We start from the raw sequence: 17,845 nt of genomic DNA, 5'->3' as shown, positions 1-17,845 counted from the left end.
GTTTTCAGGTGGAAACATTGGAAAGTTCTATTAGTGTTGTATATATATTTGGTGGCCGAAGGGCAGCTGACAGTCTACCTCTGTGCAGGTTTAAGAGGTTTTGCACACACCAAGATGAAGCAAATAGTCCATGCATTGCATTTGTTTGCCTTTGACGCTCTACCATTATGAAAGAGTCTGGTTTATCAATGTAGACAGGCAATAGGGGAGCTTACTTTCATTCACTCATCTGTCCCTAAAAGACGCCTCATTGATGTGGGCATTGAACAGACCACAGATGAAGTCCAAATGCTGACTCCCCATTAGTAGTAAAAACAATGAGTATTGATAGTTACGGAATATAAGAAATTCTCCAGATAGCAACAATTCCACTTACCTTCACAGTGTTTTCAACTCTTTCTTATCTAAGTGGCTCTTGGAAACTAAATATTCTTTCTATTTCCATTGGAGATAAGAAAAGCTAGCAATTCTTAACCTAATCATTACAAAATCATTACAAAACTGGGAATTAATTGATTAAAAATATTGTCCCCGTGTGACCCAGATTTCATGTTACTGCGTAGGAAATCTGGTGTGTTATAAGGGAATGTGGGAAATTTTTCCAGTCAGGTTCCAAGCAGGAAGTAACTTTTTCCAACCAGGTCGGTGATGTGTGACATCTATCATTACATAGGGAAGAATGCTGATACCACCAGAGAGAAAGAAGCTACCATGGAGGACACTGATGCAACCTACAGAATAGAGGAAGGCAGAGAGCTGTGGCCTCATGCGGCCACTTCCACTACAGTCCACGCAGCAGCCATCATCTCACAGAACATGATGGAGGAAAGAATTTCTGAAGAAATTCCCTGAAAAATACTCAGGATTTCAAGACTGCACTTTGAGCAAGTACATAAGCAAAGATCTAAGAATTATCATTGCTGAGGAAAAAATTATAATGAGGGAAACAGTAGTTGGCTTAGAAGAGAACAATCTGCAACACAAGGAAAGGATCCAGAGAGAACCACATTTGTTCCCTTTGCCATATTGCTTAAGGGCTGAGAACACTTCCTTAGTGAGGAGGAACTGAAGATTTGCATCTGGATCCACTGTGTCTTTTTTATAGTTTGTTGTGTGTAAATAATGGGTATGACTTCCTTTATGACCTTGGGCATAAAAAATGGTCACACAACTCTTGTTTTTTTTAATGAGGTACTTGTACCTCCACATATCCTTATTAGTAGGATGTCTAAGCACCCTTTTTGGGAGAGTCTCTATCCCAGAGTCTCTCTCCGGCCCAGGTGGGCCAGAAGCTGTCCAAGCATCCAGCATTTTCATTCAAAGAGAGCCAGTCCAGTCACTTCAGCGTTACTGCTCTCATAGCCTTCAAGGTCACTCATATTCAGCATTGTTATCCACACCTGTGAGAGGTGAAGAGATCCTGACAAGATTCTAGCCTCAGCCCCCAAAATACTGGGACCAGTCTTAGCCCACAACCCTTAGGCTTTAGCATCTATCAGGGGTCACCAGATCAGCCTGCCCCTCCCCATGTGGTGCATTGCTTTGCCAGGCCTTGGGGTGCCCTTCCCAAGCAGTTAACTCCCATAGGTTTCCCTAACTTTAAAACTCACTTAAGACTCTTAGCTTCTTCCCTCCCAGAAAGACTCTAACTCCTTATGGAAATAGCTTCAACTCCACCCCAGAGCTCTCCTTTTCCAGGAGAGATCCCCTTTGTCAAGGTCAAAACATTCCTCTGTGCCCTTCCTCCAAGCAATGAGTGCCTAGTTGCCTACATTTGTATCTTTAAGAGGGGGGTCCCTCAGCGTCTCTGAAACACAAGGAAGTTGTATCCTTGGGTGACTGTCTCTATCAAACTACGGAATGGGCAGGCAGAGTTAACTTTTTAAATTACTTGTCTGCATCAATAGACAGTAGTATACAAAATTACACATAGTAAACACATATTGACTCCTTATTTGGCTTCACTAATCCTTCACAAATTATTTCATCATCTTCCTTCAAGTATTTTGATATTCAGGCACCCATATGAGGCTGATCCTTCCTAAGGAATACAGCCATTTTTAGTTACTAGTATGTGGGAAGAATAAAAAGGATGAGAAGCATCAGGAGGCCACCTTGGGAAGTGATATTCCTCTCTTGGTACTTGAGCACGTACTAATACAGGCAGATGCTGCAGAGAGAGGTCCACGACTATCTGTGCAGAGGGCCCTGGTGGGGCCAATGGCACAGGAACAGTTATCCTTGCAAAAAGGGGAAAGTGTGTGAGAAGGAAGAGAAGCGAAGTGACTGTGTTGGGCAGTCCTGCTCCAACAGCCCAGCCCTCTTGGCCACTGGTGATGTGAAGTGCCTTCTTCATCCATGAATACATGGACCTGCCAACCATCACTAGGAAAGCACAGAACCATAAGGATGGTCTAGTCTAATCTCATGACAGAGTTAATACATGTCGTAACACGGTGAGGCAATGAAAGCATGGGACAGTTCTAGTTCTTCAGTCTTTATATCTTACTCAATGTCTTGAGAGTTTTTAGTGTTCACTATTTGGTCATATTGCTATTAAAGGTTAGAAAAAACCTACCTCTCGGCGTTCTGACCGGGAAATGAGAAGCTGTAACTGGATCTCATCACTATCAATCATCTTGGATCTGAAATGAGTTCTGCAGTGCCCAGTGTGGCCCTGGTATGCTCAGAGGCTGAACACAGAAGCGTGTACATTGCAAAGTCTCCAGGAAGAGTGGGGAATGGGTTGGCAGGCTGAGGTCGCCAGGTAGCCTACTCACTTAATGCCTGTCAGTTCCACGAGGGCAGAGATTACTTCTGCCTCGTTCAACATTATATTATTATCGCCTAGCACAGTGCCTGGAACTTTTAAAAGTGCTCAATAAACAGTTATTGAATCAGAAAGTTCACTCTTTTATAAACTACTAAAGCATAACTATATGGTAAAAGGGCTTCTCCAATGTTTTAGTCATTCCTACAAGTGATGGAGTAATAATACCAAACACTTATTCAGATATTCCCATGAGTACTAAAATAATAAAAACAAATGTCTTAAGATTTAAGTCTTGAGGTTAACGATGAAGAAACTGAGGCCCAATGAGATTAAGTACATTGCCCAAGGTCACACATGCCTGGCAGGAGTCAGATTCGGGATTCAAATCAAGGAGTCTGGCTTGAGTCTATGCCTCAAACTTCTTTTTTGTGTGTGTGTGAGGAGATCAGCCCTGTGCTAACATTTGTCAATCCTCCTCTTTTTGCTGAGGAAGACTGGCCCTGGACCAACATCCGTGCCCATTTTCCTCCACTTTACATGGGACGCCGCCACAGTATGGTTTGTCAAGCAGTGTGTCGGTGCACGCCCGGGATCCGAACCGGCGAACCCCGGGCCACCGCAGCGGAGTGTGCACACTCAACCGCTTGTGCCACCGGGCCAGCCCCCCCTCAAACTTCTATAATGCTGCCCATCTGATCACACGACATGATGTGAGAACATAACCTGGAGCTAGTCACAAAACTTCACCCAGAGAACAGTGTTATGAACACCACTTTGATTCATCTAAGGTATTGACCTGTATCTACTACAGCCATTACTCCACTGTGGGTCTGGCTTCATTGAAATTCTCCGCTCCTTTTGTGAAGTCTTCACGGCTTCTTTCATTTCTGCACCTACCCAGCTACATTCTCTTACTATATATCACTTCCTGCTTGGAGGCACTGTTTGCCCTCCGCTGGGCTGTGTTGTGGCACTCTTCCCACATTTCAACTGGAGGAGATGCACCATAGCTTCTTATGACTTATTTTCCTGCCTCCCCAGGTGATGCTGGGAAGTAATACTGTCAGGGAAAGTTTATTTTGTTAAGAGTATTGTGCAACCCATTGGAAATATTCTAAGGGAATTCAAAATAAAAATAATTCTTCATCAGATGCATAAGTTTGACCACACACATACTTGACACATTTTTCCTTCTGGTCAATAAAAGGAAAGAAGGTTTCCCTTGGCTAAATCAGAAGACAGAATTAAGAAACCCCAGAAATCAATTATGTCATCCTATCTGGCCAGTTTTTAAAAGGTGATTTAAAAAGAAAGAAAAAAAGTTTCTTCTGGTTTAAATGTTGTCTTCCTCCTTTGAGCTAATTCCCATAATATAGCGATTATGATGATTAAAATATATTTAATGCAGGGGCCGCCTGGTCGTGTAGTGGTTAAGTTAGTGTGCTCGGCTTTGGCGGCCTGGGGTTCACAGGTTCGAATCTCTGGTGTGGACTGAGGCACTGCTCATCAAGCCAGGCTGTGGAGGCATCCCACATACAAAATAGAGAAAGATGGACACAGACGTTAGCTCAGGGCCAATCATCCTCACACACAAAAATATTATAAATATATATATATTTAATACAAATGCATGAGATGGTAAAGATACAGACCAATCATCAGTAATCCAGAATTAAGAAAAGGCCTCCAAGGATAGTATTGAAAGTATATGCTTTCTTGCCAAAGATGTATAAGCTAGCAACAATGGATCCCATAGTCTTCTCAGGGAGGCTCTGCAAAAGAGGAATGCAAGCCTAGTCCCAAGGGTCAGAAGTGCATTGAGAAATAATAGGCATTATCAATGTCCATAAGTGTTTTCAAATATGTGGTTTTGTGTAAGGACTAACAGTAATAATGGTCCTAACCTATGTGAGATGTACTGTTCTTGGAGTTAACTGCTCACCCGCGACTTGTCTCTCACAACAGAGTACCACTTAGGACATTTTCCCACACTTATATACATGAGAAAATCACCTCCTCAGTGCTCTAGAAGCATTAATTCCTCTTCCCAAGAAGACCAATTTACCCACAAGAAGAACTGTATTCACATTTCCTTTCTGTGGACTTAGAAAATAAAAATCTGTGGAATTATAGGCTTTTCTTACCTGGTCCCTGTTTGCCCCAAACTGCTTCATGTTTCTGGTTATGTATGAAGGCTGATCTTGGCCGTCGGAGCCACTGAGCCTAAGAGCAGAGGCAGTTCCCTTTATGCAAAACCATCATAAGAGACTTCAATAGATTTACATGTGAATTTTTGTTTTTTGGAATAGGGTCCCAAATATATTTATTGAATATTTGGAACTATTTCATATGAAGCTAACTTCTAAATATAAGTAGAAAAAAAGGGAAAAGAAATCATGATTACTATAGGGTTTTATTTTTTGTATTATTTAATTCAAATGAGATTTGTTTAAAAAAGAATTTGTAAGGAAATTTACTTACTATGATTAAAATTTCAAGGGGTCAATTTTCATCCCCTCTTGTGCTGTAATAACAATGTAATTTTCCTATATGCCATAAAGAAGCATCTTTATATTCTAAAAGATAAAATGTTTTTCATGCAATGTATAGACTTTAATCTGCATTTTAAAAAAATCCCTTTGGGCCAGATTCTAATAAAATTTCGCAGGACAATTCCTATTGAGGCTGACCAAATTCCAATATAATTTGAAAGCAATTAAAGTTTATCAAAGGAATGGTGCAGTAGAGTTATTTGGGAAATGAATCAGGCCCAAAGGGAGTAAAACAAGCATATCTAGGTCTTTGCAGCAGCTCTAAGAAATTTCTTAAGTTCTATTGACTCACTAAAACTACAGTGTTCCAGTGCGGGGGGCAGGGAGGTAAAAACATTACAAGGCAGTAGTTTAGCAGATTCACTTACCTTTCAGAAATAGAAGTTTCTTAAAACTCAATAGTGTCTTTTCCAAATGAGCATTCCTGTACACCTGTAGTATAAAACTTCTAGCATGATTTATTAAAATGTAACCTAAGTCTGATACAACACAGAATTTCCAGTTTACCATCCTTTATTCTGTGTTGTTTTTATTTATTTATTTTTTACTATAATCTTTTTTTATTGCATTGTGATCACGGACATTTACAATTTCTATGTTTTCAAACACACTGATGTTTCTTTGGTCTATAAGTTTGAAATAAAAGTATATCTTAATTTATTCATCAATAAATGTTTAAATGCCTACTATATATAAAGCCCAATATATTTTTTCATTGCTTAAAACCGTCTGAGGGCCACGTCTCACCACCTCACTACCTCAGTGGGTGCCAGTTAAGAGCTTCATGCAGAAGCAGCACAAGAAACAACTCTAAACAAAGGAAGGAACATAAATTGTGTTCCATATATTGTGCATATTCTTAGGGGTTGCCTTACATCATGAGTGTATAATGCTTCACTTTTTTTATAGTACTCTATACTATGACCCAAGGTAATATTTTGCATTAAATTACTATAGGTTGCTTTTTATCATGTCAATATTTGCTATATTAATATGTTCAATAGAAGTGGATAGATTCTAAGAAAAATGAGGTTTATTGGATGTCTATCTATGCACATGCCATCTTGGGGTTAAGTCTGTAGAGTTAAGATTTGAAAATCATTAATCAGCAAATACTAATTAATTACTTTTAATTAATTAGTTAAAATAGAGAAAGAAAATGGAAAAATAAAATCTTAATAAGTTAATGACTAATATTATGTCAACTTCATTTTCAATTTAAGAAACTTTAAATTATCAAAGAGCATGAGTCTACCCTCAATCACAATGATGATATTTGACACAAAATTTTGAAATATATGCTTACTCAAGTGGAAAATTCCAAAAGGGAACTGATTGCCTGACATTTTGAATAATGTACTATCTTAAACGACAGAGAATTACATCCAGAATAGCAATGTGAGGAGCTCCACAGACCTGCTGCTCCCCAGAGAAACAACCATGACTGGCAGAATAAAGAAAAAAGAAGAAGAAATTTTAAGTGTGTGGAAATTCTCCTAAGGACATACAACAAATGGAGAAATATTTATTCAAGAAAATCTCCTAAATCTCAGTCAAAACAGTGAAAGTGTTTGGAATTTCAGCCACAAACCTGCTACCTCCTTTCCCCTACCCCATCTTAGTATGATTAAATCTCCATTCTAGGTGGGTATGGCCAAAAAGATGAGGTTTCCTCTTCCCTCAGCTTTCAGTCAAGGGGTACCAAAAAGGCTGCAGAGGCTAAATCCCCGAGGCCTATAGCCAAGAGGTCATGGGCCCCCTACTTCCACCCAGCCCACACTCACAGAGCAGAGTTTCTATACCAAGTACAGCAGGCTGAGAATAACAGGACCTTGATCACCTTCACCCCAGCTCACTAATACAGAGGAAGTTCCATGCCGGGAGAGGCAGCTACAGAGGCAGCTACTCCTGCAAAGCAGGAGTGTGACTCCATAAGAAGCACTATCCCTACCCACAGCTCCAAAGTTGTGGCTCAAAGATTTTGCCTAGGGCAAGAGGCAGTCAATAACAACAAAGAGTGCCAAAGCTCTCTCCAAAAGAACTGACTTTATTAGTAATAGAGTGTAGAGAAGTTCAAGTCTAAGGGTGCTCTGGAAAACCTGGAGATTTTGGTGGCAAGCGATTAAGAGGAGATGTTAGCTGTATGGAGGTAACAAGTTAAACCACCAGCTACTTTATAAGAGAGAACCAGGGAGAGATAGCTAAGAAAACTATCCTGGGGTCAGAACAAACCTCAAAGCTGGCCTCAAAACTACTCCTGCAAAAAGCCTCCAATTTTTTTTCAATTATTTTATTGTGGCCATAATGGTTTATGACATTGTGTAATTTCAGGTGTACATTATTATATATCAGTTTCTGTATAGACTGCATCATGCTCACCACCAATAGTCTAATTTTTATCTGTCACCATACGTATGTGCCCCTTTACACCTTTCCCCCTCTCCCCCTGGAGTAAGTGCTAATCTGTTCCAAAGAGGCTCAAATTTAATTGAATCAGATACAGAGCAATTTATGCCCCAAGGCATTGTCAAAAACAATAGAGCAATAAGCTAGCAATTAGTGGGCCTAACAGCCAGGTGTGATATCAATGCAGGAAAGAGCTTAGTGATATTTCAAAGAAAAGGACAATCCAAGAACACCCTGTTAAATCACTGTCATCTCAGGGTGACTGGGCACATGCCCAGAGTTGCAGCTCTCTGAGGAGCCACATCATAGGCTTCACATTGCATGGAATAATAGACATGCTGAAAACAGTCCAGCTAAATCACTAAACAAATAAACAAGCAAACAATCACCAAAACAAGCCCCAGAGGGGGCAGGGGGAAAAAGAGGGGAAAATGAACAGATGCTAGAGAAATATGGGACACTATTAAGTGCACTAACATATGCATAATAGGAGTAGCAGAAGAAAAAGAGAGAGAGAAAGAAGTAAGAAAAAAGTACTCAAAGAAGTAACGATCAAAACATCCCAAATTTGATAAAAAATATTAATCTACATATCTAAGAAGCACAATGAACTCCAAGTAGGATAAACACAAAGAGAGCCACACCCAGATACATCATAGTAAGAATGCTGGGGTGGGAGGGATTTTGAAAGCAGCAATAGAAAAATGACTTGTCATGCAGAAGGGAACTCCATTAAATTTAATAGTTGACACCTCATCAGAAACAAGAGAGGCCAGAGGCAGTGGGATGCCATATTCAAAGTGTTAAAAGAAAAAACTGTCAACCAAGAATCTAACATTCAGCAAAACTATCTTTCACAAGTAAAGGTAAATAAAGACATTCCCATATAAACAAAAACTAAAAGAATTTGTTGCTAGCAGACTTGTCTTACAAGGAATATTAAAGGAAGATCTTCAGCCTGAAACCAAGTGATCCCAGACAGTAGTTTGAATCCACACCATAAAACAAAGAGCACTGGTATAAGTACTTATGTAATTGTAAAAGACAGTGTAAATGCATATTCTTTCCTTCTTCTCATATTTAAAAAGCAACCGTATAAAACAATGTTATATAATTGTACTGTTAGGCTTAGAACATATAGAAATGTAACACTTTTGACAATAACACACAAAGGAGCTAGGTGAGAACAAGGCAATATTGGAGTAAGAAAATGACACCAGATGGTAATTTGAATCCACAAGGTCAAATTAAAAAAACCAGAAATGGTAAATAAGAAGGTTAACATGAGAAATTTTATAAATATATACTTGTTCTCCTTGCTTGGCTTAGCTTCTTTAACAGACATACAATTATACAAGGTAATAATTGTAACAATATTTTGTTGGGTTTGTAGCATATATATGTAATATGTGGAATAATAATAGCACAAAAAGTGGAAAGAGGGGATAGAGAAATATAGGGGTAACACTTCTAATATCTCACTGAAATCAAGTTAATATAAATCTGAAGGAAATTCTGATAAGTTAACATGTATATGGTAAGCCCTCAAGCAATTACTAAGAAAGTAAACTCACAAAAAAGTAAAATAAAAGTCATTAAAGGAATTGAAATAGTACACTGGAAAATATTCACTTAATGCAAAGAAAGCAATAAAGGAAGAATAGAGGAACCAAAAAAAAGACATGAGACATGTAAAAAACAAAAAATAAAATGCAGACATAAATCCATTTATACCAACAATAGCATTAAATGTGAATGGCTTAAACAATCCAATCAAAGGCAGAGAGATTGTCAGGCTGGATGAAAAAACTAGATCCAACTTTAAGGTGTCTACTAAGATGCACTTTAGATTCAAAAATACAAATATGTTGAAAGTAAAAGGATGGAAAAAGATGTATCATGCAAATAGCAACCATAAGAAAGCTGCAGTGGCTATACTAATGTCTTACAAAGTATATTTTAAAGAGAAAATGTTGCCAGAGACAGAGACATTTTATAATGATGAAAGGATAACTCCATGAGAAAGATACGACAATTACAAACATATATGCACCTAACAACAGAGCCCAAAAATGCACGAAGAAAAAGCTGACAGAATTGAAGCAAGAAACAGACAATTCAACAATAGTTGGAGACTTCAATATCCTACTTTCAATAACAGATAGAAATGGGAAGAAGATCAACAAGACAATAGAAGACTTGAATAACTCCATAAGCCAACTAGACCTAACAGACATCCATAGAACACACCACCCAACAGCAACAGAATACACATTCTTCTTAAGTGCACATAGAACATTTTCCAGGATAAACCACATGCTAGGCTATAAAACAAGCCTCAATACCTTTAAAAGGATTGAAATCATACAAACTATGTTCTCTGACCACAAAGGAGGGAAATTATAAATATTTGAGAATTCATAAATATGTGGAAATTAAGCAACACACTCCTAAATAACCACTCGATAAAAGAAGAAAACACAAGGCCAATTAGAAAATACTTTGAGATGAAAGAAAACAAAAACATAACAAACAAAGCTTACAGGATGCCCACAAAGCAATGCTTAGAGGAAAATTTAGAACTGCAAATGCCCTTATTAAAAAAGCAGATCTCAAACCAATAACCTAACCTGCCACCTTAAGATACTGGAAAAAGCACAGACTAAACCCAAAGCAAGCAGAAGGAAGGAAATAATAAAGATTAGAGCAGAACTAAATGAACAGAGAATAGAAACACGGGAGAGAAAACCAACAAAATCAAACGTTGGTTCTTTGAAAGGATCAACAAAATCAGCAAGTCTTTAGCTAGACTGACCCACAAAAAAAAAGGAAGACTCAAATTAACTGACAAACTTTCTGAGACAATATTACTTTACACACCATCAGGAACATTAATTACCATGAGTCAGGTGCTTATATATGTGTAAGCTATGTGAAAACGCACCTCAGTTTGTTGCCTTTTTTTCCTGTGTTAGGTAAACAAAATCTACCCTAAATTAAATTTCAAGATCTGTGAAATTTGTCATTTATCCCTAGTTAACTCCTCCCGCACACACACTTTTGCTTTGGGAGGCTCCTTCCCTTCAGGGCCCATCAAATACTTTTACTTTTCTTTCCCCTGCCACCTTGAAAACAAGATAGATTTGAGATCAGTTTCTTGCACTTTTGTTGACTGACAAATCACCCTTTCAAGTTTATTCCCACAAAAGCATCACTATAAACAGTATTCGTATTCTAAGTCTGAGCTACCTAATTGTGGAATGAAGGGGTTTTACATATTAAAGAATATTAAGCTTCCACACAATCTCACCAACAGACACCACAAGCTGAACCGAGTAGTTCATTTCAGTCTTTTGACTCAGAAAATATACAGTAAATAAATTTGATTGTTTCAATAAAAAAAGCATTTTGGAGGGGGAAATATAAGCAAATAGATAATACCATGAAAGTCATTTGAATTAGTTTGTTGATGTGCTTATTTTGCATTTTTCAGGGAAGGATGGTTGGAGACTACAAGAAGTATTAGAAGTTAAGTCCAAGAACAGTCCCGCGCTGCGCAGTACCAACCCATCAGGAGCAGAGAGGCTGGGGGCCTGCGTACTGTTTCGTTCCAGGGCCTGAAGGCAGCACCTACCAAAGGAGTGCCGGGCCACCATCTGACTGGCCTCTCATTCACAACAAGATTCAGATTTCGTCTTTTGATGTGAACTACAAATGAGGCTACACCTGCAGCCAATGTTCGGCAAGTGTGTGGTATCAGTTTTTGTCTAGAAGTGTTTAAATGTGCCACAGTTTTTGTAACCATGATTGGCCATTTCTTCATTTTTGTATGTAAAAAACTACACAAGGGAAGACTCTAGGAGCTCTCTCTGCCTCTCAGAGGTTCTGCTTGATGCTGCCCTAATGTGGTCCAGGGCTACTGACAGATCCTGGTCCTTCACAAGCCTTGGCTTTCCTCACTCTGCTGCAGCTCTGGCCCTATCTCTCCCTGCCCAAGGCTCCACCATGAAGCTTCTTCACTTCTGATTTCAGGTATACGTGGTGTGATTCTTATTTGTATTTAATGCTTTCATTATACAAGTGCTACCCAACGCATCTAAAATCTCTCAACACATACTTATTCCATCTGTATTGTTTCTATTTATAATTTAGATATTTTGCACCACAAAATCCGTCCAAATTGGGATTATGATATTGAAGTCGTTAGTTTTACAACAATAATTATAACAACAACAAATAACATTTATTAAGTACTTGCTTTGTGCCAGGCACTCTTTTACATAAATTATCTCATTCTGTCACATCTAACTGCATCTAAGAATATGCTCAAATTTGCCAGTAGCACTTAAAATTAATTAAAATAAGGATATTTTTGCTCATCTTTGAAAGAAACGTCTCCATAAGAAGAGAAATCCATAGAATAAAATATTTTAAAGTCTTACAAAATGTACCACATTAAATTGTTACAGGATCTATTAAATTTTTGTTTTTATCATGGAAAATAAAGCTATTCCCAGTATGTGGTACCCACTTTCTTTTTATTCTATTTCTTATACTTTTCTCAAATTCCTAGACACCACAGCTTCTAATATGTCAAACAAATACAATTAGATTCATATATTCAATTAAATCCCTTAACTAAGAAAGTAATATATAAATTGAGCATTACATTCTTGCATTAACTCCCAAATTGTATTCTATAACAAACGAGCCTGACATTAATTGTGGTATGAGGGCTGAAAAATAACATGAGCCATGATTTTTATTAATCCTCCACATTCCATTTTGAAGCTGTATGCTGTTCTTGATCAAAACTCTTATTTTATTATCAAGAATTACATTATTCTCCGAATGAGTGAATTTTCCATTGGAGACAGGAAACGAAGGACTGCTAACGCTGAAAATGTATTTTTCCTGTCTCAATATTAATGCATGATATATATATTCATATTAATAACAACTCTGAAAACTAGTTTCATTTTTTCTACACATAAGCAATAAACAGTATGTGCAAAAATATGAATACTAGCAGCAGTGATGTGGATATACAATATGGCGTTTCTTTTGAATGTACAGCCATTTCAAATATTTCATTAGAGCATGTGTACTGGCAGCTGTCACAGATGTCCATCCAGCTGGATTAGACGAAGACAAACAATGCAGGATTTGAGGATAAACCAAAGCTGCAGCTCAAAGGTTTCCGTTTCTCATCCAAGGGCACTATAGGACCATTGTCTTCCTCCTTCACGCAAAAAAAATGAATCAGTTATGTTACTGACTTTCTCCACAGCAGAATGAAAAGTCTTTTTACAGTCCAACAAGACACAGTAAAAACTAAAAATGTCATAAGAAAATGTGGACATCTGAAAAATATCTTCATGCTCAAGTGCCTCCTCTCTGCAATTTTTCCACAAAGGCTATGATATTTTATTTCTACGGCAGAATCTATTAAAGCAAAATTTCATAGAAACAAATATTTTCAATCAAAATAAATAAATTAATGCTTGAATTGTTTTCTAAAGAAAAAATTTATATATCATGTTTAATAATAAAATAAAGTTTTAAGTTATTGTCATTAATTTCATGCATAGTAATCACAGATGGTAACTGCTTGAGTACAAAGACTTCTTCTTAGTCCCCAAATAACTTTACAATTCTATTAAATAAATGGATAAATAATAAATATAGAGTAACACATGAAACAATAGTACTTTTTGAGATAATGAATTTCCATTTAGTAAAACGATATTAGCTAAGATTTTAGTTCAATAACATCTACTTGTGTTGCCAGAGATGGGAGAGGTAAAGCTGACACTTTCATACAGTTGCTAAATGTAAGCTGGTCCAACCTTTTGGACAATGAATAGCTATTAAAATTTAGAATGCATATACTTTTGACCCAGAATTATACTTCTAGCTTAACACACAGATGTAACCGTCCAATCATGCAAAGATTTTGTGTGTAGGGATATTCACTACAGCAAAAAACTGGAAACACACCAAATTACTTCCTTCCTTGATAAATTATGATACAATGGAGTATGCTTTAAAATTGTCCATATATGATGTGTGTGTGGATGTGCTTGTACATATACACATATACACGTCCACACACGTATGCATATGTACATATAAATATACATAATTTCTGGAACAATTTAATAGAAAATATTTATAATGCTGGGGTATATATTTCCAAACTACATTTCAAAGAAGATAGTGACTCATGATCATATCTTTAAGATTATGCATCAAAGATATGATTTCAGGGCTGGCTCCATGGCTTAGCGGTTAGGTGCGCAAGCTCGCTACTGGCGGCCCAGGTTCGGATCCCGGGTGCGCACCGACACACCGCTTGTCCGGCCATGCTGAGGTGGCGTCCCACAAACAGCAACTAGAAGGATGTGCAACTATGACATACAACTATCTACTAGGGCTTTGGGGAGAAAAAGGGAAAAAAAGGAGGATTGGCAACAGATGTTAGCTCAGAGCCGGTCTTCCTCAGCAAAAAGAGGAGGATTCGCATGGATGTTAGCTCAGGGCTGATCTTCCTCACCAAAACAAAAACAAAACAAAAAAAAGATATGATTTCAAGGGTAAAATAGGACATTGTTTACATGTATATTTGACAATTGCAACCCATGCCTGAGTTGCATGTAGGCATTTTACAGTATGACAACCTTGTTCTCACCCAGAGTCTAGATACTTAGATAAGGACCAAAGATTAGGATTCCTGCCACAAGTTCCCACCTTGCTTCTCCCAGGGCATCTTTTAAAAAGACTGCTCAGAGTTAAGCCCTCAAAAAATCAGTGACCGCTGCCTCAATCACCTTATAAGTAATAGGTGCTTGCTACCCTGCTCTACATCTCCTGATTACTCATGACCTGGGATGGAGGACTGCCCTTCCCAAGGTTAACTGTGCCCCCATTCTGGGATTTGTAAGCAATAAACCTTGTGACTTTACTTCCTTTGTGTGAGTGTATCGAAACTGCACCTTCAATCAAAACGGCCCCAGGGTTTCCACTTCCACAAAGTGGAAGCTCAGATGCCAGGAGAGAGCTATCTGCCAACTCCCTGTGGGTGGCTTGTGCCTCCTCATTCAGCAGGTAATAATCTGCATATTCTTAACATACCAACTCTGGGTTTTCCAACACAACCCAACAAATTATAAATCAAAGTGACTGACATGAAACTGACTGATGATTAAAATTGTAAAGCCACAGCGTTTCATGGCTAAAAGGAGCCTGCAGATCACAATGTATGAATTTTCTGGAAAAGGAAAATAATCTGGAATCCCGTTTCATAAAATGCGTTCCACGTAACTCTAGAAGTTGACCAAAAAAATGAATCCACGTTTGAAAAAATTTTGGAAACGCTGGTTACATATAGTAACATATGGTTCTTTCATATAAAACCATCTCAGAGTCTCAGAGTTCATTGCAAATCTCCAAAAAGAGGATATTATATCCAGCATTCTCCAAATTTACGTGGACCGTCACCTCTTGATTTAACAAACATCTTGATGGACCAAGGCTCTGCAGAACACACTTGGGAAAGGCTAGTCTAGAGGCAAATATTCCACGTTTATGAAAGTAATGAAATTTCATTTTAAGAATATATCCAACCATTTTAAAAATTAAGCTACCAAAGTCCAAAACATCAATTAAACAAAAGATAGGTAAGTAAATATGCAATCACTCTAGTCGTACAAGGTCTAGTCTTAACCCAAGGCATTTTAACATTGAACATACATCCACGGCGCAATAGATGCATGTGCTCACTGGTGTCTCATTCATTTTTGAACTTTTAAGGGTTTGATTTACAGGGTGCTCAATAAATGCTGAATGAATTCCAATTTACCTGAGTGTGGACTCTGCTGGTGAATTTAAGTACTAACTCTGCTAAAATCTCCCTCATGGAAGAAAGAAAGATAATACCCTATGCTTATTGAGCTTTTTCTCCTCTATGTCTTTCAAACAAAGAAAATGTCACCTCTCAATGCCAAGGTACTCTGAGGATGATCTTTATATTAGCTTCCCTCAAAGATGGACGCTTGATCTTGTTCATTGCAGATATCAGATTACCTGGAAAAATGTTTCAATTGATCACAATCTAGGGTATGGATGTGAAGCAGGAAGACCAGAGTTCAAATCCCAGCTCTGCCACCAACTTGCTGTACGATTTTAGGCAATCTGCTTGGCCCTCCTGAGCCTCAGATATCAATACTTACTTTGTAGGTTTTGTGTGACAATATGACAACAGATATAACGTGACAACAGTGCCTCCCAGGCATATAACTGAACTACTAGTGACGATTTCAGTTGATTTTACAGACATCTCACTAGCCGAAAATTGAACTATCATATGGTCTATTATTTTCCACAAAGTGTTTGAAATTTACTTTTCAGCATTTCAGAGAACGTTTTCATGGGATGGAATCATACTTATCTCATCTGCACTGTGTTCCCAAAGTCCAATGTAATATCTGGCCCAAAGCAAACACTCAAAAAATGCATCGTGTGTATGTGTGTGTGGGTATGTGTATGTGTATGTGTACATACATACATAAAAAAAGTATAACAAAATGGCAGTAGCAATTGCTTGTATTTTTAATATTTTTATTTGTATCAAAATTATACATGCACATAGTTTAAAGAGTTAAATAGTTCTAAAAGGTTTGGTATAAAATTATCAGTCTCCTGTCCCATATGCCACCAATTTCCACTTCCTCAACTCTTTTAGCTGATTATTTCATTAACACCATTGAGCTAAGTAGTGTGATTGTATTGCTCCTTTTCAATTTTCTATTTCAGTACTGTCTGTAGACTTTTCCCAGGGGAAATAAAGATGTGATCCTCTCTCTTCCTGTCAGCCCCACAGCACACACACATCACCCATACACACATAAACTCTTCCCTTCATCCATCCTCCCAATACGGTTATATAGTAATTTGGGCTGGATCAATATTCGGTTTCTATTATCATGATGATTTAAATATTATTCAGAGCTGAACTACATGTATTAATACAGTAATGTGCCACATAACAACATTTCAGTCAACAATGGACCATGTACACAATGGTGGTCCCATAAGATGAGTACCATACAGCCTAGGTGTGTAGTAGGCTGTACCATCTAGATTTGTGTAAGTACTCTCTGATTTTCACACAACAACAAAATCGCCTAATGATGCATTTCTCAGAACATATTCCCATCATTAAGTGACGCATAACCATGTGTCACTGATTTTCTTTTCCTATGTAACTTTTTTCTCTCGAGTGAATAATTATCTTGGGATTTTTCCACTTTAGTTTTCTATGTACTCAATCCAAAACTACCTATCAATTGCCTGACTCTCCTCTCAAGAAGTTAAGACATCATGCAGTCTATCAATTTCATCTTCCTGGAGAAAGCTCTTCTAGAATCTTCTCATCTGCTCACATCTGAACTGACCCTCTATGCCCCCACAACCTCATTTCACCATCATTCTGAGAATCTCCTTTGCCTTTCTCCTTTGTTGGATTTCCTATTTTCTGAATCCCACATCTGTTTTCTTGGCTTACTCCATTATGGTGAAGCACATCTCCCAGTAGCTTCCTGGGAAATAAATTTTCAATGACCTTGATATCTGAAAATGACTTTCAAAAGTCATTTCAAATTATTGAAAGTTTGACTGGGTAAGAAATTCCACGTGGGTTGTAATTTTACTTAAGAATTCTGAAGGTCATGCTTCACTGACTTTTAGCCTCCAGTGTTGCTGTTGAGAAGTCTGATATTCAAATTCTAGGTTCTTTCAGTTTGACTTTTTCTTTCTCTGTAATTTCTCCCTCAGTGTTCAGAAATTTCACAATGATAGTGATTGTGTATTTTGATCTACCGTGCTGGAAATTCAGTGGGTCCCTAAAATTTATAAATTTATGTCCATGAGTTCTCATAAAATGTTTTGAATGATTTTGTTGCGGCTTCCTCTCTCCATTTTCTCTGTCTCTCTCCAGTTTTTCTATTATTTGGATAATGGGTCTCCTGGACCGGTCCTCCAATTTATTTTTTTCTCTCCTCTTTTTGCGCTACTTTCTGAGAGATTTAATTCTGTCCTGATTCTGCTATAAATA

The 17,845-nt window shown here is 37.8% G+C and overlaps 1 protein-coding gene across 1 annotated transcript in view; it reads right to left on the bottom strand.

Annotated features, from left to right (window-relative positions):
* Positions 1-12,453: 12,453 nt before the first annotated feature.
* CA8 (carbonic anhydrase 8 (inactive)) overlaps positions 12,454-17,845 on the bottom strand; it is an 88,448-nt gene continuing 83,056 nt past the window's right edge. Inside the window, exon 9 of the mRNA XM_004435728.3 lies at positions 12,454-12,973. The gene's annotated coding sequence lies outside the window, so the exon portion shown is untranslated. The remainder of the gene's footprint in view (positions 12,974-17,845) is intronic.

The sequence above is a fragment of the Ceratotherium simum genome, chromosome 31 (genome assembly GCF_057802395.1).
Source record: "Ceratotherium simum simum isolate JZ-2026a chromosome 31, ASM5780239v1, whole genome shotgun sequence".
NCBI lineage: Eukaryota > Metazoa > Chordata > Mammalia > Perissodactyla > Rhinocerotidae > Ceratotherium > Ceratotherium simum.
The sequence above is the reverse complement of the archived record's forward strand: the minus strand, read 5'-3'. Positions and strand labels throughout refer to the sequence as shown.